At 41.5% G+C, this 21,908-nt stretch overlaps 1 long non-coding RNA gene across 2 annotated transcripts in view; it reads left to right on the top strand.

The window, feature by feature from the left end:
- The window catches only part of LOC140895676 (uncharacterized), an 87,571-nt gene that overhangs the window by 3,876 nt on the left and 61,787 nt on the right, over positions 1-21,908 (top strand). The window lies entirely within an intron of this gene.

The following is a 21,908-nucleotide window of genomic DNA, read 5'->3' as shown; positions in this document are numbered from 1 at the left end:
GTGTAAGTTCATGTATGTGACCTGTTCTTATAACATTTTAATTTCCTGTAACTACCCAGTAACTATAAACTAACACTTTCACTCAAAATCTACTACAGTTCGTTTATATAATATATGTAAAGTTTGTAGATAAGAATAAAAGGTCTGATCTAAACTAAATCAATGGGAGTAGGGACGTTCAAGATACTCATTCCATCCACAATTCATTGCCATCTTCAAATGTGCAATACATTAACACAAGAGATGGGTTAAGCAGGAAGAGGCAGTATTAAATTTGAACTTCTTGCTTTTGTGTATTTGAATCATGCCTTTAGTGTTATTTAAATGATTTTTCTAATTTTAATTTCCCTTGATTTTAGCAGCAATATAATACTTATATACCACTTTTCACCTGATATAAAAAAATCAAATCAGAAAAAAAACAGTATTGCTTTAAAAAAATGTCAGTTCCCCTACAACTACCCATACAGACACTTCTTCACTGACATTTTTTCTGGTCCATCAGATTGGGGTGGAACCAATCCTTTGTATGTATTACATTTTCAACATTTGGATGGAATTTTGAGCCATATTCATCCTGTCCACAGAATGCATTCTCCTTAAACCCAGCCTGAACAAATGTTTCACACCACAGTGTTTGTGTAAATTTTAAACTATAAAGCTACATTTTCTTCTTTGGGATTCTGCAGTGTGTTCACACTGGGCCAAATCCATTTTTTCAATTTTTTTTTCAATTTCAAGAATTGAACGGGTAGCTACACGGGCAGAACTGAGAACAGTATGTGTGCAATGCATTAGGGACAGCAATCCGTGTTGGAAAGGGTTATGAAAATTAGCTGCTGAATGCTCTATAAAAAATAGCTTTTTGAACTGAGTGAACTTGTCTGTAACTCATCAAATTGATTTGAGCCCTTCTCTTTCTCTGCATGAAGGGAAAATGGCTTGCAATCATTCATTTACTTTTTTAAAAGTATTTAAACTGCCCCCAAATAAATTCTTTTTTTATTCACAGTTCTTCTGTAATAAAAACCAACTAAACAGGTTTACATTAAATTTGGGGGGGGAGGGGAATTTCATTCAGGCATAGCACTTGTATATCAAACTTTAGCTTGATGTGATTTTAAATGGCTAAGCTATATACCCCTCAAAAATGTGTGTTTATAATTAATCAGTGGACCTCTCCTTAACTACAATAGCCTTCTTAGTAGCATTTTAATATATACCAGGTACAGTCCATTAAGCTGGAACAAATATAATCCTGAAAAGACAAGCTTTACATTTTCCTGATCGTGGGTAATTTTCCACATTTCTAAGCTACCATTTTGAAGGCATTTTCTTATTTCCTGAGTTTGAAGTACAACATAGCATCTTTGTTGCCTGATTGCTTAGCTTTCCAAAGTTCCTTGAAGTTTGTGGCCCATAAGTCTTGGAGCCTTCAATATAGCTCTAGCTACCGGATACTCTCTGAGATAACATTTTATGAAATTATCTGCAGCTGTGTGATTCTCATGTGCAAGTTACTGCCTGCAGATGTCAAATTCATAGTGCTGTTAGTACTGTATGTCTAGGTCACAGAGCCTAAAATGAAGGCCTGGAGCCAGATACTCACCTGGGTGCAACTGCAAAGAAGAAAGTGGCTTTCATAATGAAAAACTATATATCAAAATTCATGGCTTCTCAAGGCAATAGTAGGAGTGTGCCTTAAGGGCCTGATTCTGCTCACACTGAAGTCAACGAGGATTTTACCAGTGACTTTAACATAAGCAAGACAACGGGCCCTAAGTATCTAGATTCCAAAGCATAACCAGAGTCCAATGTATTTTAACACTTTAGCCAAGATTTTCTGCATAGTCTAGCCATTGCTGCAAAACTGTGTGGCAGAATTAAAGTTTAGATTAAACAGTTGCGGGCATGTTGATGTCAATGGAGCTGCACCAATTTACACTAGCAAATAATCTGACCTTACATTTCTAGCCCTTACAGTTGCAAAAACAGCCTTCCACATATGAACCCAATGCAAACTAATGAGTCTGCAGAATAGCTCTGAGAAATGTGAATTGCACCTATTAATTTCAACGATGTGTTAATTTAGACACCGAATAATGACAAGTTAAAGAAATGGTTAGATTGTTAACTATTAAACTGCTAATATTTTAGCAGAAGCATTCAGCTAACGTGCATTGATAGACATAGGGGCTCCAGTTCGGGCAGCAGTCGCGCTTATACAGCTCATGCAAGGGGTTAGCTCCTTGACTGAGAATCTGATGACACAATTCACTCCTGGATAAGAACAAGTAACAATCTAGCTCCCCTGTGATCTTATTCCTGTAACCTTTGCCCTTCCTCCCTATTGTTTATTACCTTTGCATTGTGTCCTGTACTGAACTAGAAAATATTTGCCATACCCCTTTAACCAAGATGGGTTAAGGTATCAGCAAAAGATACATAGATAGACCTTGTTCCTTATTCTCTCCTGGCTTACATCAACATCAGAACAGATCACCATAAGAAGACTTATACTAGTATAGAAACAGGACAGTTCACAGGAAAGTACTACATGGAATGTGTGGGCATGTCTGCCACACTTTGAATTTGATCAGTTTTGGCTTCTTTGCCTTACAACTGGTGCTGTGCCTGAGCCACACAATTCCAATTCAGACGTGGCTCCCAGATCCCCTTTGGTCCAAATCTTCTCTAATGACACCTTTGACATCAGTGGTTCCTCACTTTTCCAGACTACTGTACCCCTTTCAAGAATCTGACTTGTCTTGCGTACCCCAAGTTTTCACCACACTTAACAACTACTTGCTTACAAAATCAGACATAAAATTCCAAGAGTGTCCCAGCACACTATTACTGAAAAATTGCTTACTTTCTCATTTTCACCATATAATTATAAATTAAAAGATTGGAATATAAATATTGTACTTATATTTCAATGTGATTCTTGAGTCTGTTTTTCACTTGTGAGCCATGTCTGAAGCCCAAGCCCCCCAGGCAGTGGGGTTGAAGCATGTAACTTAGCTTCATGGGGCTCCCTATGGCATGTGGCCCCGGGCAGTTGCCCTGCTTGCCACCCCTTAATGCCAGCCCTACACTTGCAATCGCCCTAAACCCATCTATGATCCCCCCTGGGAGCTGCAAACCCCAGGTTGAGAAACACTGATCTAGATGAGTTGAGCACCCCCAGTAATATATCTCTGTGTACCCCAAAGGGTACATGTACCCCTGGTTGAGAACCACTGTTTTAAATTATGTCAGTGTAGATTCTTGACTGAGAATCCCATCACACAACTGACTTTATTTTTGCTTAACTTTAATATTGGCACAATAAGTGGAAGGAGCATCAGAACTGAGGAAAAGAAATAGGGATTTCCCCCTACTACAGTCAAACAAAACAAGCCTACTGTGTGAGGGTATACACCATCCCTAGAAGTTAAGTAGAGGAGCATATCAGGTTCATAGGATTTTTCGCCCTCCCTTCAGTCTGGGCTGTAAAGTTTCCTCTTCTCGTATTGTCAGCCCTACAGCCTGGCGAACAAAGAGTCTCAGAAGAGACTCTGTATCAAACTGCAAGTAGGATGTCAAAAAGAATCCAATTCTCATAATTTATGAGAGCATCACTTTCAAAAGGCTTCCAGTGCCTCTGTCAGCCTGAGGTCATGCTCAAACTCAGGTTCCTAAATGGTACCGGCCAAGCCACTGACCAGACAGTTTTACCATTTGGTCTCTTTATATGGTCACATTATTACCCAGTAAATTGTCTTGATCACCTCAGTGCTCACATATCTGAATTATAAGCAAACTTGATTGGATTTTTAAAGCAACATGAAAGAGTGCCCCTTTGATTATATACTTTCACCCAATTTATATTGTGAATAAGACGCCATCCAGTCTTTGCTTACTCTTGTTTAGTGCATGCATGATGTGAAAGCCAAAGCCACAGGAGTAGGATGAACAGCTGAAATATCTCTAATGACAGCACTTTTGAAATTGTATAGCTGCTATTTCTTTTCTATGGTTTCCAAACAACAACAACAAAAGTAATGTCTGTGTTAAGAGCATCAGTCGGGCTCGTTTAATTGGATAATAGTTGTCTGTGTAATTTCTTTTTTTTCCTTCTGATAATTTAAAATGAAAAGGAAGAAAGCAAGGAATTTTCATGAAGGTTATAAAATGTATTTTAGTCACCTGGGAGACCAAACCAGCTATATGATATTTTCCAGGTTCACATGTATGTAGGCATTTTAAAAGATACAGTGTCACCCAGTTAAATATGTATATTCATGGTCATATTACATGTAATTTTGTAGATTGTAGGTTCAGCAGTAACAATGACATTTTGCACTTGCATCTCAGATTCTACAAGTGCATTACAAATATTAATTTATTCTCAGAACACCCTACTAGGCAAGTATTAACCCCATTTAAGAGATGGGTGTAGTGAGGCACAGAGAAGTTCAGGGTTAGGTTGTACCTGTTCAGCCCAAAAGAAGCTCTCTTGGCATGGTGGGGGAGTGAATACTGCTATACCCCATGAAGCAGTTCAGTATGCTCCCCTGGCTACGTCTTCCAGCTGTTGTGAGAGAGGAGTGGAGCCAGGGCTCTGCCTACTGCTTCACCTTTGAGGTGCCCTATAAGGGCTGGGGAGAATTTAGCTCCACTGTCAGTGGTTTGCGCAAAGAATGGCAGAGCTGATAAAATGCCCAAAGTTCCAATTCCCAGCCCCCTGCTTTAAACCCTATTCACAATAGTCCCTCCTAAAGTAATAAAAATGAATGGGGCTATTGAGATGACCATCACCGTTAATACATGCCATGGCCACTTGGAACTGAGCTCTGCTCATGGTAATGTGGATTGCTACAAGACCCTGTGATGATCACTGATTTAACCCAAGTCTCGACCATATTTTAATATATACATTTTACTGTACAGTTTGTTAGATGTGTGAATTATTCCAAGACAATATGTCCTAATGACTAATAGCCAAATTCTGCTACCCTTATGTTGAGTAAGTAGTACTTTACTCTGCAAGTACTCCTATTGATTTCAATAGGTGTAATCCTAAATTAGCAAAGTGTGAGTAAGAGTAGCAGAGTCTTAAACCCCAGTCCTGCACTCCACTAGCTCCTGTGTGCTGCCCCGTTGAATTAACTGGGGTGCTACATAAGCACAGGTTCTGTGTGAGTGGATCTGAATGTAGGACTGGAGGCAATATCAATGCACATTTACTTATTTTAGCTGAAATATTCAGATACACATTAACACTGAAAACATGTTGAGGCTGTATAACTGCTGTTCCTGAATTCCCATTTTCTAGATACTTGTTATCATTCAGTGTCAGTTAGTAAACTGGAAAACATGGGAATTCTTGTAAGAAAGGTTAATAGCGTGGTATACATGAAAACTGCATTTTGGACCCAAAAGTCTCATCTATTGTAATGTATTCTTTTCCCCACTCCCAAATAATCGAAAAAGAAAGCTACCTAAAAGCACAGTTCACATTAAAAAAAGCCATAATTTTAAAATGCAAAATGGTTTAATAGTTTTTAGTAATAATATAACCAGCCAGAAAACTTTTTCTATTTCAATTTTGTGCTTTTATGTAACTTTACTATTCCACATCAGTTTAATGTCAAAGTCTATTAAAAACATATATTCCCATTTGAGATTAGAACCAAACATTCTGTGATCCAGAATTAATTTTTATGGCCAAGATATAATCCCCTGAAGTAGGGTCTGACAATGGAAATCCTGACACACCTTTAAATGTAGCATGATGATTGGCATCACTATCACATTGAAACCAATACACAAAATAAACTTAAGATAATGGCTACATAGTGTAAGCAGCAGTGGAACTGCCATAACTTTTATGTATGACTACATTACACTCTTTAGATAAATGGCTTGATGGAAATCAGCAGTGTAGGGCCAGTTCATTTTTGTCTATCTTAAAAAGGGCTCCGAAAAACATCATTCCTTATCAAATGATCACTGAAAAGACAGCTTCCTGTAATACATGGAGATAAAGAATGGGCTCAGGAGAGGAATGTGCTGTCTTATCAGGATGGACTTAATTGTCCCTAACAGCCAATGTAAAGCTGCATAAAGATTATATTAATTGTTAATTAAGCTGATTTTAACTTTGTTAGACCAAAAAATGCTGAAAAATATACCAACACCCATTTTATGAGGCAGTCATCACGCTGAGGAAGTGTCTGCTGTGCAGGTTTCTGTAGCGTCTATGGTTTGCTGCAGTAGGTCTACCACCACGGATCGTATTTCATGACAAATTCTCCACTTTACCGTATAGGGGTTTTTCACTGTAGAGCCACATAAACTAGTTGAATTTCATGATGAATTGCCTCTGGCCTCCACATTCCACCACCAGCAGTATGGCGGAGGCCTGTCAATCACTTATACCTTGCTCCCATGCCTTTTCCACATCCTATTTCATCTAATACAAGAAAGGCTGTTATGCTATAGAGTCCCCACACAGATTTTGTAAATAGAGAACTGTACAAAAAAGCTACTATTGACATGTATTCTGTGTGTATGTCACTAACAAGGAGGGAGGCAGAGAAAGCTGCACTGGTGGAAGTGTCCTTGTTGCTTGGGCGGTGGTCTAGAGACAGGGTTTGGAGACAGCTTTAACTGTTCTCTGGCTGCTGATGTTAGTTAGTGGCAAGGTCCTGCTTCCATTGCTGATTTCTCTCTCCCCTCCTCCATAAATTCCTATAAATGATGGTATTCATTTCCCAGCTTGTGATGTTATCTGTTTTATGTAAATGTTCTCTGTATGTGAAAGAGTTAGATGCTACCATACCGTGACCTGCAGATTCTTGTAACATTTCTGAACATCTGAAATTGACTTCAGTGGGGCTGCACAAGGATAGCCAATGGGTGAAATTTGATCCTTTTTGTGATTGGTAGCAATTGTGATAGCAATTATTTCAGCCGGTGACATATACATACTGTACCTTACACCTAAATCAGACATGCAGGACTTGATTTTGCTACTGTGTTATTCCTATTTTACACGTGGTAGATCCATTAATGTCAATGGAGTTACACCAGTGTCAAAATGGATTAGTGCAGTAGTGGATCCGGGCCTCAAAAATTGTTCGGTCATTCAGGATAGACTCTCATGTTCCGTACAAACATCTGGTCCAAGCTTTCAGCGCATAACATCATTCATCACTATTTGACATGTTACCACTGCTGCCCACATTCCATCAACACGCCACAGAACATCTTTCCTTCTCTCGACACCTTACATTTCATCTGGTCATAGGCATCATTCATGTAGTCTTACAAAAAAATGCCACCATTCATGGGTTCTAACAACATAATCACTAGTTATACAGCAAGTTCTCATTTAGAGTATCATGTCCCCCGTGGTCACTGGGGGGTGAGTGAGTGAATTCTGAGACTGGGGTATGATGTGCTCCAATGACATGATCTGCTCCAAAACAAAAGTATTCCTAATTAGTAAACAACACATTCAATTCATATAATACTTTTCATTCAAGGATCTCAAAAGTGCTTTACAAACATTAATCCTGCCAACACAGCTGTTAGGTGAGTATTATTACTGAATTTACAGATTGGTAAACTGAGATATGCAAAAGGTAAGTGACTTCTCTGGGGGCGTGTCTGCACAAACACTTAGTTTGTGGCAAGCTGGGCGGTAAGTCTACCCCCACACCAGCCAGCCTTGCGCTAAGTGTCTCTGATCTAACCCACTTTGAAATGGGAGTAGTTTAAGGAGTACTCTGGACATTTTTCTACACATCAGCAGGGTCCAAATGGCATGTAGCAGGTTAGATTTACATCCTACTTGCCACAAACTAAGTGTTTGTGGAGACAAGGCCTGAAGGTCACATGGAAATCAGTAGCAGAACCCTGGAGTCCTGACTTGTTATTAGACCATAATGCCTTCCAAAAATGCTGAAATGTTTGTTTACCATAATTCTCATAGTTCTCACCCCCTCTTTTCAGCTTCAAATATAAAAATATTAAAGGTCTTCTTTTGATAATCAGTAATAAATATGTGGAAGTCAGAATAAATAATTATTCTGGAGACTAATAAAAGAGAAAAATATTGGTTATTTATTGATCTTGAAGGAAACTGCTTGGGAGACATTACATTTCTGGGGGATCTGGTCTTGTTTGTGTAGTGTAATCTGAGGACACAGGGATTCTTGTAATTTGTCTGTACAAATACCATTATGTTCATTTCATTGTTACAATGCAGTTGTTGTTAATTCTCCTTGCACAGAACACCACTTTTCTGCTAATAGAGTTGAATTACAGATGTGACCAGTTCATGCTGAAGCACTGAAAGTCTAGTGGGTCAGTCTGCTTCAAGTGTCTTATAGTTGTCTGGATCTGGACCACACAGACTCAAGTTGTGCTAGTGTGTCCTTAGAGGAAAGCATTTCCTTCTCTACAAAATGAATGCTTGACCAGTTAGACCTTGCTGTAGTCAGCACAGCTGGGGAGTATGTGTAGCCTATCCAATTGATAAGTTCTGCTCAGCAGAGCTGGTCTGAGTTCTAATTTTCAATGTTTTGTTACTACACAGTGTGTAATGTTATCCTGCCATCTGATATGCATGATGGATCTCAAAAGGGACAGGTGAAGTTTGTCTTTGGCTTGACAGCAGTAGTATATCTGGATCCACAGTCAGAGAAAATAGCTAAGATCACTCTGCTTGATAGACTTTGAATTGAGCAGATAACCTGATAGTATGGAGATCCCACACATACTGTGTAAGTCTTTTAAAAGAGAAACCAACCTCTCTGATGCAAATGTACAGGTTCTAACCTGTGGAAGCAGTTCTCAATGGTTGGAGGGTGAAATCGGCTATGAAATCCAGCTCAGTAGGGCTGATGCAGATGGGTGTTATGGGACATTGTTTATCTGGTACGGATTGGTACTTTCACTTCTATTTTCAATAGAAGTTCTCCTGCTGAAAATCTGCCTAGTGTAATTTGAAGATGTTTTGGAGTATGTGCTTCAATTGCACAGTCATCTCATCAAATGAGGGCTTGTTGTGAATGAGATTAGAAAGGAAAGATAGTCCAGCCAGGAATTTGGGATACTTTGGTTCAATTCCCTGCTTGGCCATAGACTTCCTATGTGACCTCTCTGCCTCAGGTCCCCATCTGTAAAATGGGGATGATAGCATTTCCCTACCTCATGGGGCACTGGGAAGATCAATATATTAAAGACGGTGAGGCGGTCAGATGCTATGGTGCCAGTACCACATAAGTATCTGAAATAAAGAGTTCTTTATTGATATAAGAACAGGAGGACTCGTGGCACCTTAGAGACTGTCATAAATATAAAGGGAAGGGTAAACCCCTTTGAAATCCCTCCTGGCCAGGGGAAAGCTCCTCTCACCTATAAAGGGTTAAGAAGCTAAAGGTAACCTCGCTGGCACCTGACCAAAATGACCAATGAGGAGACAAGATACTTTCAAAAGCTGGGAGGAGGGAGAGAAACAAAGGGTCTGGGTCTGTCTATATGCTGGTCTTTACCGGGGATAGACCAGGAATGGAGTCTTAGAACTTTTAGTAAGTAATCTAGCTAGGTATGTGTTAGATTATGATTTCTTTAAATGGCTGAGAAAAGAATTGTGCTGAATAGAATAACTATTTCTGTCTATGTATCTTTTTTGTAACTTAAGGTTTTGCCTAGAGGGGTTCTCTATGTTTTTGAATCTAATTACCCTGTAAGATATCTACCATCCTGATATTACAGGGGGGATTTCTTTATTTCTATTTACTTCTATTTTTTATTAGAAGTCTTCTTGTAAAAAACTGAATGCTTTTTCATTGTTCTCAGATCCAAGGGTTTGGGTCTGTGGTCACCTATGCAAATTGGTGAGGCTTTTTATCCAACATTTCCCAGGAAAGGGGGGGTGCAAGTGTTGGGAGGATTGTTCATTGTTCTTAAGATCCAAGGGTCTGGGTCTGTAGTCACCTAGGCAAATTGGTGAGGCTTTTTACCAAACCTTGTCCAGGAAGTGGGGTGCAAGGTTTTGGGAAGTATTTTGGGGGGAAGGACGCGTCCAAACAGCTCTTCCCCAGTAACCAGTATTAGTTTGGTGGTGGTAGCGGCCAGTCCAAGGACAACGGGTGGAATATTTTGTACCTTGGGGAAGTTTTGACCTAAGCTGGTAAAGATAAGCTTAGGAGGTTTTTCATGCAGGTCCCCACATCTGTACCCTAGAGTTCAGAGTGGGGGAGGAACCTTGACAGAGACTAACAAATTTATTTGAGCATAAGCTTTCGTGGGCTACAGCCCACTTCATCGGATGCATGCAGTGGAAAATACAGGATGATTTTATATACACAGAGAACATGAAACAATGGGTGTTACCATGCACACTATAACGAGAGTGATCAGTTAAGGTGAGCTATTACCAGCAGGAGAGAAAAAAAAAACAACACAAACCCCCCCCCCCCAAAAAACCTTTTGTAGTGATGTGTCATTACACAAAGTAAAACTATTTCCCCATGTTTATTTTTCTCCCCTACTGTTCTTCACACATTCTTGTCAACTGCTGGAAATGGCCTATCTTGATTATCACTACAAAAGGTTTTTTTTGTTTTTTTTTCTCTCCTGCTGGTAATAGCTCACCTTAACTGACCACTCTCGTTATAGTGTGCATGGTAACACCCATTGTTTCATGTTCTCTGTATATAAAATCGTCCTACTGTATTTTCCACTACATGCATCCGATGAAGTGAGCTGTAGCTCATGAAAGCTTATGCTCAAACAAATGTGTTAGTCTCTAAGGTGCCGCAAGTCCTCCTTTTCTTTTTGCGGATACAGACTAACACGGCTGCTACTCTGAAACCTGTTTATTGATATAGTTTGTGATGTGCAATTTGATCAGACTCAAGAGATTGGCAGGTTTGCAAAACCTGATGCATGTCTACAATATATTAACCTCCTTTACTACATCTTGATGCTAACCTGTTCTCCTCCTATACCTCCCTCCTTAGTCAACGTCATCTTCTTCCAGTGCCTCTCAAAGCCTGGCTTCAACCCCTCTGTCCAGTCTAGCACTTCCAGCAGTCTGAGATTTCTCCCCCGGATGTTCCACTGCCAATTAAGGTTCACATTCTCCAAAACTGAACATCCTACCTTTCCTCCTAAATCTTTCCCAACACCTCTCATCTGTTTCCACTGACAGCTCAACTCTGATCCATCTCTTAGGCTCACAATTCTGGGGTCATTTTCAGTTATTTTCTCTCCTTTGCCAATATCTGCTCTGCCGACATCCACTCTATTACTATTGCCTCTATGCCTGTTGCCTCTCTCTCTCTCCTTTAATACATCTGCTCTTATCATCTCCTTTTGTTGAATGCCTTTCACTAGCCAAGCTGTAAAACTGACTCCGTTCTTTGTGATCTTTTTCCTCACACAGCTCTGTATGCATATACCCACTTACTGCCCTGGTCTTCCTTGCGTCTTCCCTCTCACGGTCCCTCCTTAACATGCACTGCTTCCAAAAGGCCTGTGTTGTTTTTCCATGCACAGAGAGCGAAATATATATCTTTTCAGTTAGATCATTTATACTAATGTAAACAACAAGGGAGAATAGCTATATTATTTTGTATGATTATATGTGCCTCTTGATACCTTCTTGATATTTTTCATGGAGTTAAATCAAAGGAGGCTGCTAGTGGGGAGTAAGCAGGAAACAAACCAATGACAGACAGAAGCTATTTCCAGAGAGAATATCAGGGGCCCTGGAGAGAAACAGTGACTGAGCTAGTCATTGAAAAATCCCCACCTGCCTGTCACCAGCAGGGTGACTGGTCTGTGTTTCCCAGACAAGAGTCTACGATCAAATGAACACTAAGCAGTTAAAACTTCTGGCTCAGAGGAAAAAGAAGAAAGGCAGAAATGGTCAGCAGCTTCGTGCGCAGATAGACTGGATGAGGCAAAGGATACAGCAGGGCTGTGGAACTAAGGCAGAGGCTCTGGAGGATGTGCCTGAAATAACTGGGCTTGCTTAAGCTTTCAGAGTTGAGGAGCTGCAAGCAAACCCTGGCTGTGCAGGCCTGTTGTGGGTTTCGTCCTTTCCCCCCTCCTGGTTGTGTACCGTTGGGCACATGAACAGTATGTGTGTTTGGAAGGAGCTGATCTAAGTCATTTTAAACAGTGTCTGGTCACAGGCACCCAAATGGGAGCGTTGTAACAAGGTGGCTTTCCCCTTTAAGGGCCAGCAGGCCTGAGACCAGTCAGCCCTGCCTCCTTATACCTGTGCTGGGTGTTGGACTTAAGAGGAGGAAAAGCCAGCAGTAGAGGGCTGATTGGGAAGGAGAGCAGAGAGACTGCTCCTAGCCCTACCTGGGTGCAAGAGGCCTGGGTGAGAGCCAGGAGCTGTCTGAGGGCTGTGGTTGGTCAGTGTCCTTTGTAGGAGCATGGGCACAGGACCAGCTGGATGGGTTGGCGAGAGCTCAGGTATCTGTTGAAGCAGGCTGTTGCAGCTGAGGCTCCCCTGTAAGGAAGGGGGCTGGATGCTGAGCTTGGCTGAAGCATCCTTTGTTTGGTTTTCCTTTGTCTAAATGACTCTGTTACCGTGGAAAGGGTAGAACTCTAAAGTGGCTTGGCTGGAGGGCCAAATCCTATCTGTGGCTAGATTAGGCCAAAAATCATTGTGGGAAAGCTGCGGCAGCCTGTGCTGTATGGGAGTGCTTCAGGCCAGGGAGTCTTGTAATAAGTGTCTTGCAGGAATTGCAGTTGGGCCTCTCGTGGTAACATGGTGGAAGCAGGGGGGCTGCTAGCCTGGAACTCTGATCATGGCAGAGCCCTGGGATTCTGCCCAGAGAGAGGTGAAGGTAGCAAAACCTGTCACTTGAGGGTGCACTCGTGAGGGACTGCAAGGGAGTGTACGGCAGCGCCTGCAATGTAACATGGCAGGACGGGGGAATAGGGGGTTTTGTAACATGTTGGTCCAATCTAAAGTGTGGTGAACTATGGTGTTCCACTGGAAAGAGAGTAAGTCAAGGCCTGTCACTTGGAAAGAACATCCCTGGGAGAGACCAGAGGGGCAGCTCACCCCTTAGCCATTCCACTACATAGTAAGGAAAACATGTAAGAAAGAACAAATATATATCATTGCCATGAAAGGGAAATTACAGAATTACAATGGCATCTCTTTTCAATGAAACAGCTATGTATATCACAGCCTATAAATCCTATCAGAGAAAAGGCCTATCTATATCCTCTGTTGCTGGTGGAGATAAATTAATTAACAGAAGATTGAACATCAAACACTAAACAACACTTTGGTAAAAAAAAAAATTGCGGCACTAACAAATTAGCTCTTAACTTCCCAATCCAATCACATTGCTTTGTTCCCTTCCACACACCCACCCTTTTTTTGTCCATTGTCTGTTTAGATATCAGCTCTTCATGGCAGGGATCTTGTCATACCTGTTTGTAAAGCACCTGGTACGCTGTTAGAGCTATACAGTCAGTGGTGCTGGGGGTACTGCCACACCCCCATGGATTGAAGTAGTAAAAACAAACACTAAATACGTGGCTTCCATCTTCAGCACCCCCGCTATAAAAATGGTTCCAGCACCCCTGCATACAAGTAGTGATTAATCAGAGTAATAATAATAATAAGCTGTATGCCACTTACTCAGCCCCACCCCACTGTAAACTGCTCTAGCTAGTGCTATTATTCACTCACTTTCACAAATATCAAATTCACCCACAAACTTTAGGGGGAAAATATTTGGTAAAGATCCATGTTCCTTTCTGTATGTATTACATTGTATTTGACATGCACCAATATTTATATCACTGTGACCCATCTAACCTGTTGCTGCTCCTTGACACAGTCATTGAGGCACATGTGCTTTGAAATGTAGATGCTTCCAAGACATTTCATGTTTATCAGGTTGGCAACAGATTTTTGCTGGTGATGAGATTAGTCTGAGTCACAAAGCATTAGAAGCCTGTTTCTGTTTACCTTGCCAATACATTTGTGACCAGCTGTTCTATACCAGGAGATGATGATAAAGCAAATACACAAATTGAAATTGTCCATAATAATCAAGGCACCAAGGCACCATGTGATTGGTCCCATTCAAAGCCTAACTCTTCTCTCTCTTTAGCAAAGCTTTCGGCATGGTCTCCCACAGTATTCTTGTCAGCAAGTTAAAGAAGTATGGGCTGGATGAATGGACTATAAGGTGGATAGAAAGTTGGCTAGATTGTCGGACTCAACGGGTAGTGATCAATGGCTCCATGTCTAGTTGGCAGCCGGTATCAAGTGGAGTGCCCAAGGGTCGGTCCTAGGGCCGGTTTTGTTCAATATCTTCATAAATGATCTGGAGGATGGTGTGGATTGCACCCTCAGCAAGTTTGCAGATGACACTAAAGTGGGAGGAGAGGTAGATACGCTGGACGGTAGGGATAGGATACAGAGGGACCTAGACAAATTGGAGGATTGGGCCAAAAGAAATCTGATGAGGTTCAACAAGGACAAGTGCAGAGTCCTGCACTTAGGACAGAAGAATTCCATGCACCGCTACAGAGGGGGGGCCCTGGACTGCCAGAGGGGGGGCCCTGGACTGGGGAGGAGCTGATTTCCCCAGAGCTGCCAGGAAGAGACACCCTAGCAGTGAGTGAATGCCATCACTTCCTCCAGTAATGCCCACGTGGCTTCAAACTAGATGTTGGCTGGCAGCTCATATGGCACTTCGCTTTCCTTGTTATCACTCCTCCATGTGTTCTCTCTTTAATATCTCTGTGTGCCTGTTTCTCTAGGTTTTAATATTTCATCTTCCTGTGCTTAATGTCTTCTGTTCTTCAAGCATGGAAGAGGGCACTCAATCCACAGTAGTACCTAGTTATAATCTCCTACCTCAGCACCCTTTGGGATTCCAAAGCTTGTTTATCAAACTGTTTTCTGTATGTTTTTCTGTGTAGTGTTATCATCATGATCATCACTGTCAATATTTATGAAGTGCTCCTCACTATAATTTCTGGGTTCATATCGCAAGATTTAGATCTCATAGTACACAGTGAAGAGTGCATATGCCTGTAGCAAATGAACCTTGGAGGGAAACCTGGTCAGTAGTCAGACTACAAACTGTGCAGTTATTACAACAGCTGGATAAAGAGGTGTGGCTTTGCATCACCATAAATATGGCCAGTTTTTGAATCAAACATTTCTGGAAGGTGTGAATTCCAGAAGCAAGGGCCCACTGCGTAGAACATCCACTAGTGCTGCTTCTTATGAGCTTTGTCTTTGGGTCTGACAGCTGAAGTATTTCTGCTGAATATAAATGGCATAATGGGTCATGGAGGAAGAGAGATACTCTCTGAGGTAAGTGGATAGGACTTCATGCATACAGAATAGGACCTTGAATCTCCCCTGGAGATTAAGTGTGAGTTAGTACAATACCAAAGCAGAGGTGTAATGTGCTGCCAACAATCTGTCCTACTTAGGACACAGGCAGACACTTTCAACTGAAGCCTTCAGGTGGCTTTGAAGTTGAGTTTTGGATAGATCTCATTACTTAAACCTTGAGATATGAAGAGGCATACATGGCTAAAGTGAGGTCCACTGAGAGAAAGGGCAGAATATCTTAGCTGGTCATTGATGATAAAAGGCTGTTCTGGATAATGCTGCCCTCTGGAAGTCCAGGATCAGAGAGGAGTCTAGTCAGACCCAAGAATGAGAAAGGAGAACAATTCTATAGTTATCTTGAAAATGTTCATTCTCATGTTTTGTTCTTGTTAGGCAGAAAAAGTATGCTCTGTGTGACTTGGTGTGCTAAAAAAGCAACTCACTGCAAAATGTGCCTCAGATTTCTATGCACAAGCCAGAGCCTCCAGCCCTACTTGGTCTGCTTCCGTGCAAATATCATCCTAGAGGAAAGATCTGAAAAAACAAAATCTGCAAACTCCAAAAATTACGGGGCATGACCTAAGAAAATGTAAGAGGAGCTGCAGAATGCTGTACTAAGTATGCTACTGTGGGAAAGTAACTTAGATTAGTAAAAATAAAAAAGGATAGACTCATAGAATCATAGAATATCAGGGTTGGAAGGGACCTCAGGAGGTCATCTAGTCCAACCCCCTGCTCAAAGCAGGACCAATCCCCAATTAAATCATCCCAGCCAGGGCTTTGTCAAGCCTGACCTTAAAAACTTCTAAGGAAGGAGATTCTACCACCTCCCTAGGTAACGCATTCCAGTGTTTCAGCACCCTCCTAGTGAAAAAGTTTTTCCTAATATCCAACCTAAACCTCCCCCACTGCAACTTGAGACCATTACTCCTTGTCCTGTCCTCTTCTACCACTGAGAATAGTCTAGAACCATCCTCTCTGGAACCACCTCTCAGGTAGTTGAAAGCAGCTATCAAATCCCCCCTCATTCTTCTCTTCCGCAGACTAAACAATCCCAGTTCCCTCAGCCTCTCCTCATAAGTCATGTGTTCCAGACCCCTAATCATGTTTGTTGCCCTTCGCTGGACTCTCTCCAATTTTTCCACATCCTTCTTGTAGTGTGGGGCCCAAAACTGGACACAGTACTCCAGATGAGGCCTCACCAATGTCGAATAGAGGGGGACGATCACGTCCCTCGATCTGCTCGCTATGCCCCTACTTTTACATCCCAAAATGCCATTGGCCTTCTTGACAACGAGGGCACACTGCTGACTCATATCCAGCTTCTCGTCCACTGTCACCCCTAGGTCCTTTTCTGCAGAACTGCTGCCTAGCCATTCGGTCCCTAGTCTGTAGCTGTGCATTGGGTTCTTCCGTCCTAAGTGCAGGACCCTGCACTTATCCTTATTGAACCTCATCAGATTTCTTTTGGCCCATTCCTCCAATTTGTCTAGGTCCCTCTGTATCCTATCCCTGCCCTCCAGCGTATCTACCACTCCTCCCAGTTTAGTATCATCCGCAAATTTGCTGAGAGTGCAATCCACACCATCCTCCAGATCATTTATGAAGATATTGAACAAAACCGGTCCCAGGACCGACCCCTGGGGCTCTCCACTTGACACCGGCTGCCAACTAGACATGGAGCCATTGATCACTACCCGTTGAGCCCGACAATCTAGCCAACTTTCTACCCACCTTATAGTGCATTCATCCAGCCCATACTACTTTAACTTGCTGTCAAGAATACTGTGGGAGACTGTGTCAAAAGCTTTGCTAAAGTCAAGAAACAATACATCCACTGCTTTCCCTTCATCCACAGAACCAGTAATCTCATCATAGAAGGCGATTAGATTAGTCAGGCATGACCTTCCCTTGGTGAATAGCCAAGGAAGGTTGTGTTGAGTCCCATTAACTTTCTATCATGGCAAAAAAAAAATGTTTATGTATATCTCTCAGCAGAGAGGAGACATCTTCTGTTGGTGGGTGGCCTGCATCTCAGTCTGTAAGAGAGTCTGAAAGGGTTGCTGCACATTTCTGTATGTCAGGCCTCTCGACTACAGATGTTGCCATATGCCAAGTAGTGCCGTGCTCTGCATTTTCATAATACAGCATTTACCGTTTTAACCTCTTTAGTGGGTGTTTTTAATCATGATGGCTGTCACTTTCAACCACCATTTTTTTCTCTCATTTTTGAATGACATAACACATATGAATTTCCTTTGTAACTTTCTGAGGACCTTAGCCCTTCCTGTCCCTGTTTAGTAGAAAGGGAGAAATATGGCCCCAAAGGCTCCCTGTGAAATGGTAAGTGACAGTTTCATTTTTGGCAGAAGACTTTCCGCTTGTGACAGCTCCATTGCTAATTGTACAAGCACCTTTCAATAGACTCAGAGTCTGTTGTGTGAGCAGAGGGGTTTCCAGGGGCTTGCAGAGAAGTGGAACAGGCAGAAGAGCTGCCGCTTCCCCCTTTCCATATATCTTGAGCAATTCGCACAAAGTTTTCATTTTTTTCCCCCTCTCCCACCTACACAGTGGAAGAGACCCTTTGGCCCTTGATCATGGATATATTCTTAAATGGATGTATGTTGTTCCCTGGAAACCAGGCACTGTTTTTTGTCTGTCACTATAACGAATAAAGGAAAGTTGTGCTCCAGTGAGGCTATGAACAGGTTCAAGAAATTTTAGGCTCACCCTAACCTTTTGCATATTAATGCTTTTTGCTCCTTACAAGAGGCCTCACATTACGTGAAACAGTCTCGTAAATAAACCAATACAAAAACAAACACACAAAAAACATTCTATTAGAGACGGGCTTTGCCCACCCCTCATTCCCCCAAGGCCTTAAGACTTCCCAAACTTTGTCTCATCCAGATCTGAACTTTGTGGGTTAGCCTATGCCTACCCATTGTTGGTCTGAACCAATTAAACATTTAAATGTAATGAAAGAGTTTATTTTTGTGACATTTCAGCTTTTAGTGACATTAAAATGAATCCACTCAAAATTTAGCAACTGACTGAAAAAAAAAAATTCATGAGTTTGAAGGTATATATTAAATTCTTCCCAAACTGCCATCTCAGGGAAATGATGACAGACTGGTATTTTCAAAAGAGCTCAGTATCAATAGGAACATAGTTGGAGCCATACTGAGCACTCTTGAAAAATCTATCCATATTGAACATTATTATGTAGAAAATGAAGAGGCTCCTACCTTTCAGCTACATCCTAGGCTTGCTGTGTCTCTGGTAGGAGGATGCTGACTTCCCTGTTCTGAGCCTCAACCTCAGTGATGTACTTCCTGATCAAGTCAGCAGCTCTCAGGATCAGAACCTTTGAGGATCCTCACTGGCTGATTCTCAGAGCTCCATGGACAGATGTCCAATTAGGCGCTTTGGTCAGAGGACAAATTGCCTCAGGAGAAGTTTCCCCCAAAAATGAATTTTTAAGGGAAATATGGGAGAAATAAAATTAGCTCCAGAATAAAGATCTGGACAAAGTCAACATTTCAATACCTTGGCAGCACTGACCACCCTATGTCCCACAAAAAATCAAGTTGCAGACATAATGAGCTGTGTTCTTCCAAAAGCTTAGCCAGCACTATTACACACAGTTGAGGCTTGTCATGTCTAGGTTGTAGGATTTTTGATCTATGATGTAGCATAAATACAGTTACAGATACTTTACTTACCTGTATTTATCACTCTGAAAAGATCATATCTATTAATCACAGATAAGAGCATTGCCTATTGTGCCCCTTACAATTAGAGTGCTCTGCCAGCAGAACTGAAGCAAATGCCAAGATCAAGGAAATGTAAGATCGCTATACAGTCTCATTTCAGAAAACCTTGCGTATGCTGTAACCAGGGTCTTGTATGGATTCTTTTTGAGTTTGCTGCCGTTAAAAGTGAATCCGAACATCCCTGAATTGTGGCTCAAGATCCAAACATTGGGGATTGGGCCTGTCTCTAGTAGTCTTCCAAAAGTATTACAGTAGGTATGCGTCTTTGTCCTTGGGACTCCAGCAGAGACGAGCTACTGGGCTGTACTGGAGAGAACTTTTAAAAAACATATGTATAAGAGCCAATGTTTTCAGATTTAGGCATCTAAGATTAAGCATCTGAATAAGTAACCCCATTTTCAAAGGTGATGAATGCCCACAACTGCTGTTTATCTCTACGCAAATTCCAAGCACACCAAAATCTTGGAGAGTTAAAAATCTGGATCCAATTTTGCAGCTTGAGGTCACTTTTAATTAAGAGTCTGTAGAAAGAAGTTTGTAAAATATTTAGATCTCGTTTTTTTTTTAAACTATTTGTCAGTCTGAAAAAGGCTGATTAACTTTTACTACTAAGTTTAAGGGCTGTTCATATACAAGAGGTCAGACTTGGTGCTCTAATGGTCTCTTTTGGCCCTAAACTATGAATTAAACTCTATGTATTTACAAAGTGTCTACAACATGAAAGCACACAATGTAACCGTTAGTGCACAATAGCAGTGTCCACACTTAGTGCGTGGCAGACTAGTGCACTATACCGTCACATCCTGGCTTGCCACACACTAAGTTTCCTTGTAGACAAGCCCTAGCTCGTGTGTGTGTATGTATGCATATATATATAATATTCCTGAGAACTAACAAGATGCCTGTCTTACCATTCAATTGCATTGCTTTTGTTATTTCTCTTCTCCCCTTTCTTTGAATAGTGTATGCTCTTAAGGGCTGGGGCCTAGTATTCACACATGTCTGTAAAACATCTAGCACACTACAAAGAAATGTAAGCAGTTTCGTGCAGGGAACATCTTATTGTTCTGTTTGTACAGCACCTAGCAGAATGGGGTCCTGGTCTATGATGGGGGCTCGTAAATGCAACAAAATAATAGCACATTGATGCTATACAAATAAATTAATAATAACTAGTAGATCGGCCAGGTACCTGAGCACTAAGAGTGTTTGTTGTAAGAATACTTGCGCCAGACAGCACATTTTGAGAGTGGGTGTTTAATTTTTCTGTGTTTGAAGAGAAACAAAGTTTACATTAGGTAGCTGTGTTTTTCCTATATTTATTTTTAAATCAGCTGGATTTTGACAGAAAACATTCTCATTTTTCTGTCCCTGTACATAGTCTTAATTAATAAAGGTTCCTGTGTGGCGAGGTTTATAGTTCTAGTGCTAACAGCAAAGTCTGAGTTTGTAGCATGAGGCAGATCTGTATATTACGGCAGTATGATAGGAACCAACAATAAGATTAGTCACTTTTATTTGAATAAGGTACCTACTGAATTTCTGTCAATATCACTAAGAGTTCTTCAGGAAAGCATTACCCGTAGATGCACTGGTCTACCCATTTCAAGAGTTAAAAGCCCAATAATAGGCTCCTGATCCCACTGAAGCCAATAAGTGAAATATATTTCTGGCCTAAATCCACTATTAAGTTACAGTAGGAATGCATTTAGTTTATTGACTCTCAGAGTGAACACTGCATGGTTGGGGATCTCTGGGTTATGGGGGAATTGTGAGCTAAAGGAAGGGTGGGTGACAGGGCAGCTGGAAATTCCGGCTGGAGTTAGTGCTGCTCAGAAAGGGGCAGTGCACAGGCATAGATGAAGAGGCAATGGCAGCATGGATTCTCAGTGAGTCAGTTTACTGCTCGGGAAGGAAGGCATATGGGAAAATGGAGCAGCAGTGAGCACCTGAACCTCCTAGAACTGTGGGGTTTTTCCCACTGGTTTTAGGGCATTCACATCACTTGCCCCTCTCTGGATCTGCACATGCCTCCTTTACCAAAGGGATGATGTGTTGAGACTTCTGCATGGTTTACAACCGCTTGCAGTTTTCTGAGGTGCTATTCTGACCCTGAAACATTTTCCTTACAGGAGGAGAAAATTACTGTTTTGGGAAGGGGAGTTGCCCCTTATCCAATGAAAAGGAAATCTCTGAGGACAAAGTGTTCAGAACTACTGGAAGGAATTCTTAAATCCATCTGACCAAAGAAGTGCATGGTTTCTGATATTCTTATGCTTTGTTAACTGGATTTTTCACAGCTGATGATTTCACAGCTGATGATTTCCTTTCTGATGTGTCTGAAAATGGATCCACAACCTACACCTGGTGTAAAATAAGTAAAATGGTGATCACTCTTGTTAAGTCTTCATGAGCATGATCATTTAAACCAGATAAGAATGGCCATACTGAGTGAGCACAGTGGTACATCTAGCCCAGTATCCTGTCTTCTGGCAGTGGCCAATACCAGATACTTTAGAGGGAATGAACAGAACAGGGCAGTTTAGTGAGCGATTCATCCCCTATAATGCGGTCCCAGCTTCTGGCAGTCAGAGGTTTAGGGACACCCAGAGCACAGGGTCCTTAACCATCTTGGTCTATTGATGGACGTATCCTCCATGAAATCTAATTTTTTTTAACCCAGTTATACTTTGGCCTTCACAACATTCCCAGGTTGACTGTGCGTTGTGTGAAGTACT

Source organism: Lepidochelys kempii, chromosome 11, assembly GCF_965140265.1.
Source record: "Lepidochelys kempii isolate rLepKem1 chromosome 11, rLepKem1.hap2, whole genome shotgun sequence".
In the NCBI taxonomy this organism is placed as follows: domain Eukaryota; kingdom Metazoa; phylum Chordata; order Testudines; family Cheloniidae; genus Lepidochelys; species Lepidochelys kempii.
This window is presented reverse-complemented; position numbering and strand designations above follow the sequence as displayed.